Here is a 16,044-nt window from a genome sequence, read left to right as displayed (position 1 = left end):
ATAAAATAATAATAATAATAACAATAACAATAATAATAATAATAATAATAATAATAATAATATTGACTTTGAAAAATTTTACTAGTAAAAAAGTTTTTTTTTTTTTTTTTTTGAGAAGATAGTAAAAAAAATTTATCTTTTTCTTATTTTTAAAAAAATATTAATTAAATTATTTTATAATACTAAGATATTCATATTACTGTGGATAATAATTTAAAATTTTTAATTTTAATTTTTACAAAATTTTCGTAACTTGTTGATGTGGTTTTATGTTTCATTTTGATCGATATATACATCATTAAAATTGTATCTATTTTTTATATTAAAAAAATAACAAATTAAAAATATTGTGCACTACATTTGGGAGATATAGAACAATTTTCTATAATATGAAGTCCTTTTCATTTTTTAAATATAAAATAAAGATATTACTGGAACTGCGATTGATAATTTGTAAAATACTAGTTGTAATTTGTAATCTACTGGAATTTAAAATGTTAACAAATTTTTTCTCAAAACTTCTTATATATTTCTTTTTTTTGTGAATTTTAAAAATCTAACCGTTAAATTTCATATTACTTATGTTCTTAACGTGCATATCAAATTTCGTTCAAATCGAATATTATTTATTATTTGATCAATTAAATTATTTTTTATATACAACTTTAGATTACAAAAATTTGAAATTATAACGTTTATTTGATTACATAGTAATTAATCTTTGATTATCTTGAAATTTTATAAGCATTAAGGATGTTATAAGAACATGTAATCTAACGGTTAAATTTTCAAAATTCAACTCAATATAAATATATATGATGAGTTTGTAGGATTTCTCTCCAAACTAATTTGGAGAGAAACTTTCTTCCTAGCAAGTCCCCTTTTTTTTTACAACTAATGGAAAATGAAAAGTCCATTTTTCAGTATAAAAAAAAAAATTTTAAAAGTCTGTAAAATAAAAAAATAAAAGTCTTTTTTTAATCTTAAATGGGACTTAGATTAAATTTAACTGTGTGTGAAGAATCTTCTAGTGGACTCCACGTTACCGGCTACTGGTTCTCCCTGTTCATTTCATTTCTCTTTTCTCCTTTTTTATTCAAAAAAAAAAAAGTAAAAAATTTAAAACCAACAAAACCTTAATCCAGCATTATTATTCATTATTACGCCTGAAAGTAATACTGAAAAGATTCACAAATCTCTATACCATTTTTGAATCCAAAAGAATCTGCAGGTTTCAGCAAACTAGGAAAACTAAGAAAGGTATTAAGTTAAAAATCTCACCAAAAAAATAAAAATCTCCCATATGATACGGAATATTTGATTCTAGAACACGGAATCATTGCTGTTTATCTTTAATTATAAAAGATTCATAAGAGATGATAAAATCATAAAAAAGCTTTGGAATCTCCTGTATTTCCTAAATAAAAACATTTAAGGTTTAAATTTCATTTCTTCCATTCTAGCTATCAAATTATAAAATTAAAATAAAAATTATATTATTAAAGTTTTTAATTCAATATTTTCAAAAACAAATCTTAAATTCAGTATTTTTATTAATGTAAAAAAAATGGGATAATACTTTTATTGTTAAGAGTGTTGTAACTCAACCAACACTTCCTTATATTTTTAAAGAGGACATGAGTGTTCGTTTGTGTTCAGCTTATTTAGTTAGTTTTTAGCTTTTATTTACGTTTTTTTTTTTTTTAATCTCATTTTTTCAAAGTATAAACATATTTTAGCACATTTTTAGCAAAAAAAACTAATACTAAACACACACATCAAGTTCAATTCTCTCCTCCCCACATATTGAATTGTACAAAATAAAAAATAAAAAATAATAAAAATTACAATATTTTTATCCTTAAAGATGACTTTTTTATTCTAGAAATGTCAAAAGTTTTATAGCTCAACTAGTTGACATTTTTCTGGTATTTTTAACCACGACATTTAATATTCAAATCCACCATCCTCATTGTAATTATCAAATTATAAAATTATATATATATATATATATATAATCATATGATAAGAATAAGTTATGCTAATGAAAAAAGCTATGACAGCTAGTTGTTTTTATGGAGCAGTTACAACTTACTATAGTTAATATATGACAAGTATGCATGCATTCTTATTGGAAATTAAATCAAAGTCCAAAAAGATTCATTGAATGTGTTGTGTTAATCAATAAAAATGAAAGGAATCTTAATTTTACATTTATTGAGCATTAAACAAAATTGATAATAGGAGGTTGGCAGAGCTTTGAAGTATAAACAGGAAGAACTTTATAGCTAAACCGCACCTCTTCAACTCCCTCAATTATCAAATCATTTAAAAAAATTGAAACATTAACTTTTGGTAAGAGTTTTTTTTTTTTTTTTTTTTTTTTTGAGAAATAATTACAACATGCTACTAACCCCGCAGCTCAAACTCTTTCCCCCCTAAACCCCCAAACACTTTGTGCATGAGGAGATGCCAATTCACTTGTGGGTCTCACACTTCAAATTTAAAACTTATCATTATTATTAGAAAAAAAAAGGGTATATGAGCTCTACTCCCTTATCATTATCCACACAAAAAAAATAATAATAATAATCTACATATTCTACACTTTACTTTTTGTAATTTTTTTTTAAATCTCAAAAATAGAAATGGTTTCCCAAACAATTTTTTTTTTTAGTATTTTGAAAATTGTTCTTAAAAGTGGGAGATAAACACACAATATAAAAATTATTATTTGAAAACTAGTTTCAATTTCAGGGCCTGTTTGTTATCGTTGTTTAAACAACAATTTTCAGTATTTAAACAATATTACACGTATTTTCACACACTACCCACATGTATTTCCAAAAAATACAAACAACGTTACTACAATTTTCACACACTGAAAATTGTTTTTTTTACTGTTTTGAAAACAAAAACAAAAATCCTTCCACCAAACAAGCCATTAATGGAGGCAAAGTGAAGCTTATTTGTGTTTCTTTTTATTTTGAATTATTTAGAAAAAAATAAATGAGTATAAATTTTTTTTTTTAAATCATTTGATGAGAATAGTTTATGCCATTGAGAATAGCTATTATAGCTAGTTGGTTTTTATGGAGTAGTTACAACTTCCTATAGTTAATGGACAAGACTTAAGTACAGTACTTAAATGTTGTTCTTTAGGTTCCCCATTTTAAAATTCTACTATGTGAATTTTTTTCTCATGGGATGAAAGTGTAATTTTTAATTAAATAGCCACATAATTGAATTTTAAGATGAGAACCTAAGGAACAGTACCTATAGTATTGAGCCTAAATTTTGTCCATAGTTAATATATGACATTACGCATACATTCTTCTTTGGACATTAAATCAAAGTCCAAAAGATTTATTTAATGTGTTATTAATCAATAAAAACGAAAGGAATCTTAATTTCACATTTATGGAGCATCAAACAAAAGTGATAATAAAGGTTGGTAGAGTTTGAAGCAGAAATAGTAAAAACTTTATAGTTAAACTGGGGCCTCTTTATATTCTTTATTGGAACATTCATGGCTGATATTCACCTTTCTCAATTATCAAATCATAAATAATAATAAAAAGGGAAAAAAAAATTGAAACATTAACTTAGTGGCGGCAAAGTGAAGCTTATTGTCTTTCTTTTTTATTTCGAATTTTTTATAAGAAATTTTTTAAAAATAGATTGTTAGAGTATCAACAACGGAAAGGCTAAATGCCAAATTTAAGCTTATTTTACCATTCAATCCAAAATGCCCACTCCATTAGATGTTGTAAAATGTAACTATTGTAAAAAAAAAAATACAATGTGCTAAAATGCAATTCTAAATGTAGAATTGCACTGTAGCTCAATTGTAAAATCAAAAACATTATTTTATTCTCTCAACTGTTCTCTCTCATTCTGACTCTCACTTCCTCTCTTTATCTCTCACAAGTCACAACTCCTCCCTCCTCACTCCCTCTCTCACATCTCTCTCGTTCAAAGCTTGCACCGGTGTTGGGTTTTGGATTTCGAAGGTTGGATCAGCAGGCTGGGTTTGGATCAATGGGCTAGGATCGGTTGATGGTGGTTTGGATTGGTTGATCAGTGGGTTTGAATTAGTGGATCTGTTGATCAGTGGGTGGATCGGTTGGGTTGATCGTCAGTAGCTTCGATGGTGGCTCTGATGGTGATTTTTTTTTTTTTTGAATGGGTTTGGTTTTGGTTTTGGTTTGATCGTTTAGTTTTGGTTTGATGGTGGTGGCGTTGCTTTAGGGTGTGGCTCCGATGGTGATTTTTTTTTTAATGGGTTTGATTGTTTGGTTTTGGTTTGATGGTGGTGGCAATGCTTTAGGGTGGTGGATTTTGATTTGGGCTGAATTTTGCTATGGATTTTGCTTAGCGGAGGTGGGTGGTGTGACTAAGAAGCTAGATAGTGGTGGTGGTAGTGGTGGTGGTGGGTGGTTGAGAGAGAAAGAGAAATAGAGTTCAGAGAGAGAAGTGAGAAATGTATTTATATTATTTTTATTTTATTTTATATTATTTTTATATGTAGTATGGTAAAACAAAGGTTGAGATGCTGGATTTATTATAAAATGGTATTGTATAATTGATAAAGTGATTTTTTAGGATAATAAAATAGGGTAGGATGACATAAATCATTGTGGATGCTCTTTTTTTTTTTTTTGATCCTCCATCTCTAATCATTGTGGATGCTCTTATAGTTTATTGAAGTAAATCAGAAATGTCCCGTTTGATTAAAGGGTGATTATCTCAATAAATGGCACTGACAGACAACCGTGACGATGACAATAGAAGGAACGGGGGTAGTTGGATGCACGTTGGTTGAACTAACAGCTTCTCAACATTGCGTGTTGCTTCAATTTTGATTGTTTGAACTTTGAATTTAGTTATTCAAGTTTTTAAAAATATTTGATTCTCAACAAAAAAAAAAAAAAAAAGTCTTTAAAAATATTTTAATGTTATCCTTATATAGTATAATTTACTATCTTTATATGAACGGCTAAATTGGGTTTATGTGACAAACTTTTTGTTTGGTACATATCTTAATAAATTGGGTTTATGTGACAAACCTTTTCTTCGGAACACTTGTACTCATAATATATATTTTAATATGGGAGTATGTAACTTTTCAAAACCTAATTATGCTAATTATTCTTCCGCATGTAGTTCCTCCATCTCATATACTTTAAGCAATTACAATGAATAATCTCATGTGAGTAGTACTAAGATGCTGACTAGGTTCGAACTCATAACCTTACGGATCTCATTAAGTCCTAAAAACCTCTTGGAGTTTATGATAATGATATGTTAAGTTATATGTTTTTGCAAAATTAAAACAAAATGAATTCATAAAAAAAAAAAAATAAATAAAACAAAATGAGGATGAATAACGCACGGTATGACTCATATTATTTTGTATTTATTCTATTTTAAAAAAAACTACATTCATGTCTCTCTATATATTATAGTCCAAAAATTAAGAAAATCATAGAAGCTGTCAAAATGCAATTTTTGAACCATCAAAGGAGTGATACGATGGTTCATTGGTTCAAGCTTTAGGCCAATAATTCAATTGTTGGATCATTGATTCAACTGTTGAATTCTTTCTCCAAAAAAAAAAAAAAAAAAACCGTTGAATTAATATTTTTTATTAATATATATTAAATAATTACATTAAAAACAAAGATAATTTCTTTAAAAAATAGACGCTATTCAATTTAAACCTTAATATGTAACCATACCAATATTGAACTTAATAAAATATTATTATTTCCTATTAAAAATAATATATTATTATTTAAAAATTTTATTCAAAACTACAATTTAAATTTTATATAAAAGAAAAGGGCTTAAAAAATCCATAATGTGCAAACCTGGAGGAATATATGATTTTATCAAAATAATTTAATACTAGCCTCTAAACAGTGGCAGCTCTAGAATTATTTTCTAGGAGGTTCAATAAAAAATAAATTATATAAAATTTTAAACAAAAGATAAATTAAATATATCGACATCACAAAAAAATTAAAAGGCAAAAACAAAAATTCTTTAATACATAAAGTTTTATAATTTTCTTATACAATGTTTCGTATTTTGAAATTGTTATATAATATTTTCATTATCAATCCTAATGGGATAATGAAAAATTAGTCCAACTCCAGTTCGGCCATAAAGATCGTCCAGAGCCAATAAAGCAAGCAAGGTCAAGAATCACCCAAGAAGAAGAAAAGATGTTCATGGACGATAGCATCGCTCTTGAACAATGAAGTCTCCCATAGACGATAAACTTGTCCATAAAGGTCGTCCATGGACGATTATCAGATGTCCAGGGATGACCAAACTGTTATACAATGGACGGACGAACACACAACACTTAGGAAACTTTTGACTCTTTGAAACAGTTACTAAACTCGTAGCTATCGCCACGAATTCCTCGAATGAGTTAAATTCCGTTAACGGTTACAACTTTAGTAGTCGTTGAGGAAGTTATCTCCGGACTAATTGGCTTCCACAAATCTTGGAGAAGTTATTGGACAAATAACCGTCCCCAAGGTCTCTATATAAAGGACCGGTCTGAACCAAATGAAGGTAAGAACATTCTGAGACTTGACTCCCAAAAAGTTGAAATTCCATTCCTGTGAGAGACTAAATTTGCCATCGGAGGGTGTTTAACAGGTCTTCTGCAGTCCCCTTTTGATAGCGTGTTTGCTTTTGTAGGCCTTCCACAGTTCATTAGCCCACCGAAGCCAGAGCGTTCAATCTACTGATTCTAAGCGATATCAGTTGGCGCCATCTGTGGGAAGAGAGATTGTTTTGCAGTTTTCTTTTCCGGAACAAAAGGTTAGATGGTCAGGACCAAATCGAAGGCTACTAGCCCAGGCCATTAGGGAAGCTGAGGCGTTTCAAGCGATCCCTAACGCGATCGCCAATCTGCACCAGTTATGCAGACATCGTCTGTCCAATATGTGCAATCTATGGCGGCTGCAATGGCGGAGTTGACTCGCTAAAACCAAGAGTTAAGAATTGAGATTAATTAGAGAAGACAGACACATGAGGAACGTGAAGGAGGAGGACAAACACTGGGTCATGCTAAAAGAGAAAATACTGAAATTGGAAGTCAGTTAAGAGGCACCACTTCACGAACGGTACCACACTTGAAAGAAGAGATGGACCAAATGAAGAAAGTCATGGAGGAAATGAAAGAGAACATGAGATGGACAAATCCTATAGAAGATTTGGTCCACAGAACTGATTCCCCCTTTACGACTTCCATCAACGGTCATCCTCTACCATCAAACTTCAAGCTGCCTTCTCTAGATTCGTATGATGGAACGCATCACCCATTTGATCATATTGCTACTTTCAAGACAACGATGCACCTTCAAGGGGTCCTTGATGAAATCATGTGTAGAGCCTTCCCTACCACCCTTAAAGGTCCGGCACGAGTCTGGTTCAGCAAAATACCCCAAAGTTCTGTAAGTTCTTTCAAATAGTTGAGCAAGTTGTTTGTTAACAATTTCATTGGGGGACAGAGACATAAGCGTTCCTCGTCCAGCTTGTTGACCATAGAGTAAGGGGAGAATAAGAGCCTGCGATCATTCATCACTCACCTCAATAGAGAAGCCCTGAGTGTGGACGAGGTAGACGACAAGTTTCTATTGGCGGCCTTCCATAATAGGATTAATTTTGATCTATTTATCCATAAGCTATATGAGAAGGAGCCTTAAACCATGGCTGAGCTCGTCCATTCGGCTTAGAACTTTATGAATGCAAAAGATGCGATCATAGCCAAGAAGAGGAAAAGAGCTGAAAGAATGGAAGCGCACCCAGCACGCCACTCAGAACAAGGCCCTCGTCCAAAGAAGGGACGAACGGAAGATAAGAAGAAACAAGATAATAGAAAGATAGGTCCCTTAGGAAGAAGTCAAAACTACACGCCCTTAAATGCTCCACTTGATCATGTGCTCATGCAAATTAAAGATGACCCTTCTCTAAAATGGCCAAAGAAGATGAAAGGAGATCCCAATAAGCGCAATAAGAGTAAATATTGTTGCTTCCATAGGGACCATGGGCATGATACAGATGAATGTTATGACCTGAAACAGCAAATCGAGAATCTTATTAGACAAGGAAAGCTGAGGCACTTCGTTGGAAGGGATCATAAAGATGAGAAGTTGAAAGGAAAAATAGAGGAATCGTCCCGGCCCCTACTAGGAGAGATAAGGATTATCATAGGAGGAAACTCGACGAGACAATCTTCCAAGTCAAAGAAGACGTATCTCAAAGTGGTGCAAAACGTCCAACTTTCTGGACGATCACCAAGGACGAGATCAATGGACGAGCCGGCTATTTCATTCACCGACGAAGATGCTGAGGGATCCATCACCCGCATGACGATGCAATTGTCATTACTCTGCTTATTGTAGATTATACAACCAAGAGAGTGTTAGTTGACAATGGAAGCTCAGTAGATATATTGTACTACCCTGCCTTCCAACAAATGAGGCTTAGGCGGGATCAACTTCATCCAGTGTGCTCACCATTGATAGGGTTCGGAGGAATAAAGGTGCAACCCGTAGGCACCATTAGATTACCTATAGTGGTGAGGTCATACCCGCAGCAGATAACTAGGGAAGTCAATTTCCTCATGGTGGATTGTTCATCCTTATACAATGCCATTATTGGAAGACCAACTCTGAACAGTTGGAAGACGATAACATTTACCTACCATCTATCAATTAAATTCCCTACGGAGTACGGGATAGGACAAGCACAAGGAGATCAGTTGGCAACTAGATAATGCTATTTAGCCATGATGGCTTTGGACGAGCAGGTGCAGACAATGAATATTGAGGAAAGAAGGGTTGCTGCAGAGCCCACGGAAGTGCTGGAAAATGTTCTTTTTGCAAGAAGATGATCTCGAGAAATTCACCAGTATTGGAACAGGTATGAAGGAGAAGGCAAGAAAAGACCTCATCCAGTTCCTGAGAAAGAGTATCGATGTTTTTACATGGAGTCATGACGACATGCCGGGAATCGATCCAAGCGTAATCACTCATCGATTGAATGTGTACCCTTTTTCTAAGCCTATTCATCAGAAGAAGAGGGTGTTCACTCCTGAGCGGGATAAGGCAATCAAGGAAGAGGTTTAGAAACTGATCACAGCACAGTTTATTAAGGAAATCTATTACCCGGATTGGTTAGCCAATATGGTGATGGTGAAGAAAGCAAATGACAAGTGGAGAATGTGCGTAGATTTCACTGATTTGAACAAGGCTTATCCTAAGGATAGTTATCCTTTGCCACGCATTGATCAATTGGTGGACTCTACAGCTGGCCATCAGTTGTTGAGCTTCATGGACGCCTTCTCAGGATATAATCAGATAAAGATGGACGAAGTTGATCAGGAAAAGACCTCCTTCATTACCAGTCAAGGTTTGTTTTGCTATAAGGTGATGCCCTTTGGTCTAAAAAATGCAAGGCCAACTTATCAAAGGTTGGTTAATCACATGTTTCGTCCACAAATAAGGCAGAATGTAGACGACATGCTTGTGAAGAGCATAGACGAGGGAAGCGATTTGGACGATCTATAGGAAACCTTTGAAACACTTAGGCAATATAAGATGAAATTGAACCCAAGTAAGTGTGCATTCGGAGTATCGTCAGGGTTTCTAGGGTTCATGGTTTTGTAAAGAGAAATTGAAGCGAATCCAGACAAGATCCAAGCCATATTGGATATGGAACCACCGAAGAATATCAAGGAAGTCTAATCCCTCAATGGGCGAGTTGCTGCTTTGAACAGGTTTGTTTCGAAAGCCACAGACAAATGTTTACCTTTCTTCAAAGTCCTCAGGAAGGTATTCGAATGAACAGACGAATGTCAAAAGGCCTTCCAAGATCTGAAGGACTATCTCACTACATCTCCATTATTAAGTAAAGAACAAAGCCCAAAACAATGGGCACTTCCAAATAAAAGTAAAATAAATTTTCTATGGAAAATGTAATTACTTGGGCAAGCTAGTCTTGGGGTCCTCCTAGGTCACTTCAGTGTTAGCATCGTCCATTATATTGACGTCCTCAGAACTCGTCTGCAACAAGGAACTTTCATTAGCAAAGGGAAGCTTGAAAGAATCGAAGTCCAAGTCAGGATATGTTTCCTTAGCATCAGCACGAAAGTCCTCATAGCCAGCTGCATAGTGGCTGTCTAGACGATTCTTGTACTCGTCAAACTTCTTGAAGGCTGCTATGGCTTCTTCACGTGCTTTTTCTATGGACGAGACAAACTCAGAGACTTGTCCTTCAAGGTAGACAATACGAGTATCTTTTTCTATGTTATCAGCTTTAAGCTCTTTCACCTCGCTCTTCAACTTCGTCTCACTTCCTTGTAGACGGTTAAAATCTTCAGTCAACCTAAGGACCTCCCCCTTTTTTAGCAGAATTTCATTGTTCAGCTCTTTAGCTTTGTCCTTAGCCATCTTAGCCTCTGTAGCAAACTCCTTAGCTTGGCAGGTTGCTGTATAAAATTTTGACATAGCCTGCATATGGACGAAAGGGAGTTAGACATCCTATTCAAAAATAATAATAATAATAAATTAAATTAATAAATATATATTTTTATACGCAAGGATGAGGGAAAGATGTACCTTAAAAAGATCATGGATGCCAGAACGTTCAAATTCTTTCACTGACATGTTGTAGCATTCATTGACTTCATGCTCAGTGACGATTTTTTTGAACGCCCTCCATGTATAGCCCTCGTCCAGAACCAGGTTGGAAGGACGATCAAATGGCTTTGACGAATTAGGCTTGCGAGAAGCTTTGACTGGAGGGGAAGAAGGATTAGTCTGGACAGGATGGACTATTTGGACAGGCTCCACATCCACCGGAGGGTCGTCCAGGTTCATCGTCGGAGGTGTAAATTTGGGAACCTTAGGAAGAGAAGTCTTACCAGACTTTTGCTTCTTGGGGCCTTGACGACTAGGAAGGTCGTCCAGATCCACATCACTGGATATCGACTTAGACTTTCTTTTCTCTGCTTGGACGGAAGTCACTTAGACGACTGGTGGTGCAGTTGGGGGTGCAGTAACATCCTCGTCCCCACTAGTTATTGTTTTTTCTTTGTTTTCCCTCATTGTAGTTATCCCTGCGACGAGGAAAATCAAATTTTAAGAAAAAAGAAAAGAAAAATGAAAGAAATGAAATAAAGTGGATGATACTTACTTCGACGGGTAGTCTATTCGTGACTGAGATTTTCAGCAGTAGGTACTGGGCCAAGCCCCCAAGTTGTTAGACGACTGAGAGTAACCAAATCGTGATAAGTTCTCCCAGGGAAGGTATGAACCTCGTCTATCCGATCCAAGTAAAGCTTGTCCAAATGTGGACGGATAACAGCTGCATCACCAAGAGAAAGAGTTAGATGATTGAAAGATAGAAAACATGTAAGGAAAAACAAAATAAAATGGAAAGGAAATATACTCTCAGGACGAAGACGACCTAAAGGGCTGGTAAAAGGTGGGAAAGGGGGATTACCCACATTAGCTGGGTCCCCAGTCCAATTTCTAGAAATAATAAAAAATTCTTTTTTCCAAAACCCGTCAGACGAGCTACGGCCCTTTATTAAACTGTAATAAGAGCCCCTGAACGAGAACTGGTAAAAACCAGCAAATTTCTTTATTTCCGAGGGCTTATAACAGTAAAGGAACTCATCCACCGTAATTGGACAGTTCCCTTCCAGTGCCTCATGCCATAGCACTTGCATGGCGACTATCGTCCTCCAGCCATTGGGGTTGAGCTGGTTAGGTCCAATACCCAACATTTGGAAGAGGTCTTTACAAAAGGAATTTAGAGGAAACCTAAGGCCAGCTAAAAGGTAGGAAGTGTATACCCTTAAACCATAGGAAAGAGAACAACACCAATCTCCAGCCTTGGGTAGATGAGGGTTAAGCTCTCTAGGAATCTGGTATCTATCTACAAGAGTTTTTAACTTGACAGCATCTAAGGTGGATGCCACTCTAGGGCACAACTATAAATGACATCCTCCTCGTCTTGAGGAGGGCTAAGCCATTTGGACTAGCTAGCCCCAGATCCAGAAGCCATCCTACGTTGTAGTTCCTGAAATTCCTCCAAGGGAATGCCAGGAACCCCAGACGAATAATACTCGTCTGAGGAATCGCTAAAGGACGAGCTACCTACACTACTCTCATCACTACCCTCACTTCCAGAAGAATCATCCTGGTACTCGTCTATCTCCTTCTCTAAACTACTAGACAAAGACGTGGTGGAAATGTAGAAAGATTCAAGATGAAAGCCTAAAAAGAAAGAGGAAATACCTGATAGAACTAGGAGGAGAGCTAGGCGAGGCTCTTGGACGAGATGGCAGAAAGGAAAATGAGAGGAAAGTGAGGGGCATGAAAGAGAATGCACTATTTATAGGCCCCAGAAACAGGGTCAGTGAAACGATGCGTGCCACTCAAAAATTGACACGTGGCGGTTCTTTTGGGAAACAAGATTGACACAACTGGCCAACCAACAGCTCCGCAACACGTGGCTCACATAAAAGGTAAATTTTATTTAAAATCACATAAACACACGTTAAATCACGACAATATCCTGGACGGCCCTTTGAACAAAGGGGCAACTGATGGGATAGTGAAAAATTAGTCAAACTCTAGTTCGTCCATAAGGATCGTCTAGAGCCAATAGAGCAAGCAAGGTCAAGAATCACCCAAGAAGAAGAAAAGATGTTCATGGATGATAACATCGCTCTTGAACAATGAAGTCTCCCATGGACGATAAACTCATCCATAAAGGTCGTCCATGGACGATTATCAGATGTCCAGGGACGACCAAACCGTCATACAATGGACAGATGAACACGCAACACTTAGGAAACTTTCGACTCTTTGGAATGGTTACTAAACCCGTAGCTATCCCCATGAATTCCTTGAATGAGTTAACTTCTGTTAGCGGTTACAACTTTAGTAGCCGTTGAGGAAGTTATCTCCAGACTCATTGGCTTCCACAAATCTTGGGGAAGTTATTGGACAAATAACCGTCCCAGGGTCCCTATATAAAGGACCGGTCTAAACCAAATGAAGGTAAGAACATTCTGAGACTTGACTCCCAAAAAGTTGGAATTCCATTCCTGTAAGAGACTAACTTTGCCATCGGAGGGTGTTTGGCTGATCTTCTCCGGTTCCCTTTTGATAGCGTGTTTGCTTTTGTAGACCTTCCACAATTCAGTAGCCCACTGAAGCCATAGCGTTCAACCTACTGATTCTAAGCGATATCAAATCCTACTAGCTACATCTGTTTTAATGTACAAAGTCAAGAAATCATTCATCCACTAATTTTTCATTTAATTGATTTATTTAAAATTTCTTAAGATTTAAATGAGCTTTTTCTAAGGTTTAAGATTAGCAAATTCTACTTTTGTTGTTGGGCTAATTAAAGTTTTTTTCCAAATTTAGATCAAATTGATTTCTTATTGAGATTTTTCTTTGTGTTTAAAAAGGTTAAGATATTGTGAAAATGATTATATTTAAGTTTATTTCAGTTGGGTTTAAGGTTAAGGTGTTCAAATTTTTATTTTAAGTGTCAAGAAAGGAAATATTATAAGAAATTTTTTTTTTTTTGGGTTCAATTCAAGGGGTTCATTTGAACCCCCTCGGCCCAAGTGGAGCCGCCCTTGCCTCTAAGAGCATGTGTTCAAAGGCTCTTCTATTTTTTCTTTCTAAAGATTAATTATTTTCAATTTGTAAAGTAATCACATATATGCAAAGTGGATGCACAAATAAGTAATTTGCAAAAAAGTGCTAAAAAGAACCTGAAAAATTCCCCAGGAAAGAAAGACTGAAAAGACTTTTTGAAAATAAATTTTTATTACATCAATATTGTAAAATAGAAAGAAGAACCCAAAATATATATATATATATATATATATATCAACCAAAAAAAAAAATAAAAAACCTTGAAACTTATTCAATAAAATTCTTGGATCTCATTGCTCTTATTTTTTCTCTATTTGACATAATCTACTAATTTCTTCTCATAGAGTACCTTCCTTCTCTTTATTAGAAATTTGTGGTGGTTAACATTAAAAATTATCACAAATTTTTTTTTCTGTAATTGTGTAGCAAATGATTATGAGAAGTTTTGACTTTTGAAAATAATATGTACATGATAACTAATAAGTAGTTTTTTTTTTTTTTTTTTTTTTTTTTTAAAAAAAAAAAAGTAAGTGGATAAGAAAAGTTAGTGGAATTTTAAAATGGAACACAATTTTACATATTTATTGTAGTAAGTGAATGGGATATATATATACACACACTAGCCTCTTAGCATGCGTGTTATATATTGCGTCTGCTCAGAAGCTTTTCTATTTTTTTGAGTAAAGGTTAAAAAATTGTATCTATTATAATTTAGAAATATATTTTTTTTCAAACAAATAAAAAGGATTAACTTAGAAATAAGGAAAAATAATATGACCGTGAAGGGAAAGAAAGCTAAATTTTAGAAGTTTTCTTAATTTTTTATTTTTAAAATTGGGGTGTTTTACCATAAAAATGCTAAATTTTAAGGAATAAAAAGATGAACATGAAGGGAAAAAAATCATACATTTTAGGAGTTCTATTTTTGAATTCAAAATAAAATTTGTTATTTAACATTTATGACCTTATCTCTAAGAGAAATTACCCTTCATTAATGAGGGTATTTTTGAACCATATAAAAGTTTAGTTCAACTAGGAGAATCCTCTTATATATAGTACTAGCCTCTGAGCACGCGTGTGCTCATTGGCTCTTCTACTTTTTTGGATAAAGGTTAATAATTTGTATTTAATATAATTTAGGAATATATACTTTTTATTTTTCAAACAAATAAAAATGATAAATTTTAGAGATAAGTAGTAATTGTAATTTCTTTTTTGAACGTGAAATGAAAAAAATTCTAAATTTTAGGAGTTATCTATTTGAATTCAAAAAAAAAAAAATTGTTATTTGATATTTATAACCCTGTTTCTAAATGAAATTACATTTCATTAATGAGAGTATTTTTGAATCACAAAAAAGTCCAGTTAAAAGAGAGGAATCCTCTTTATATATATATATATATATATATATATATATATATATATAACTGGATAATGCAATTTGAAAACCAACAATATAGTAGTTATGTCTTTATAGGTAATGTTTTAGTGGGATTTAAGAATATATTTTTATCGAATTGTCCTCCAATTTTATTTTGTAAAGTGTAAGGATTTTCTTTTTAATATCAGCTTAAGAATGAGAAAGCCTCTTAAATAATAGTATTGATATTTTTTTTTTCAAGAATCTGTGTACTCTGTACTTGTGTAGATGTAGATATAGGCATATAGCTTAAAAAACCGATTCAAATAAAACCTTGTCTGTATGGTTTTGAATCTTGATAAACATGCTTAGCAGTTGCGTCCTCTATAATGCCTTGCCTCAAAAGGTTGAAGTAATTGTAATTGAATAAAGTTTACTATTTTTTATATTAAAAAAAAATTAAGCATGTAAACTATAGCTGTATCAGTCTGTAGAGACCTTAGACCATACCTTTTACTTACATCTTTGGAATGAAGCATGGTTTTCGGGACCAAAAGAAGTATGGTATTCATTCTCCAAAAAAAAAAAAGAAAGAAGAAGAAGAAGAATTATGGTATATGACAGAAACTCACCTAATTTTAGTATCAATGGTCCCATTTATGGCAACAATTTTTTTTTTTAGAAACCCATTTATGGCAACAAGTAAAACTCATTAATTGTATCAATTTCTCTGATAGTATCGACAACTAAAATAAGATCATAAAAAAAAATCAACAATAAAAATAATGTTGAAGTAATAAATTTCAATAAAAAAATATTAAGCTGAATATATATATAGTCAGCCGACTTGTTTGTTGATAGTCTTAATTTATATTCTCAATCAAAATAAAAATGGTGAGGACTATGGCCCAAAATAACAGGTTAGACCTTGGACCCGTCCGAGGACACCAGCCCATCCGAGGAGTCAACGTGACT

Source organism: Quercus robur, chromosome 2 (genome assembly GCF_932294415.1).
Source record: "Quercus robur chromosome 2, dhQueRobu3.1, whole genome shotgun sequence".
NCBI lineage: Eukaryota > Viridiplantae > Streptophyta > Magnoliopsida > Fagales > Fagaceae > Quercus > Quercus robur.
Note: the sequence above shows the minus strand (reverse complement) of the source record.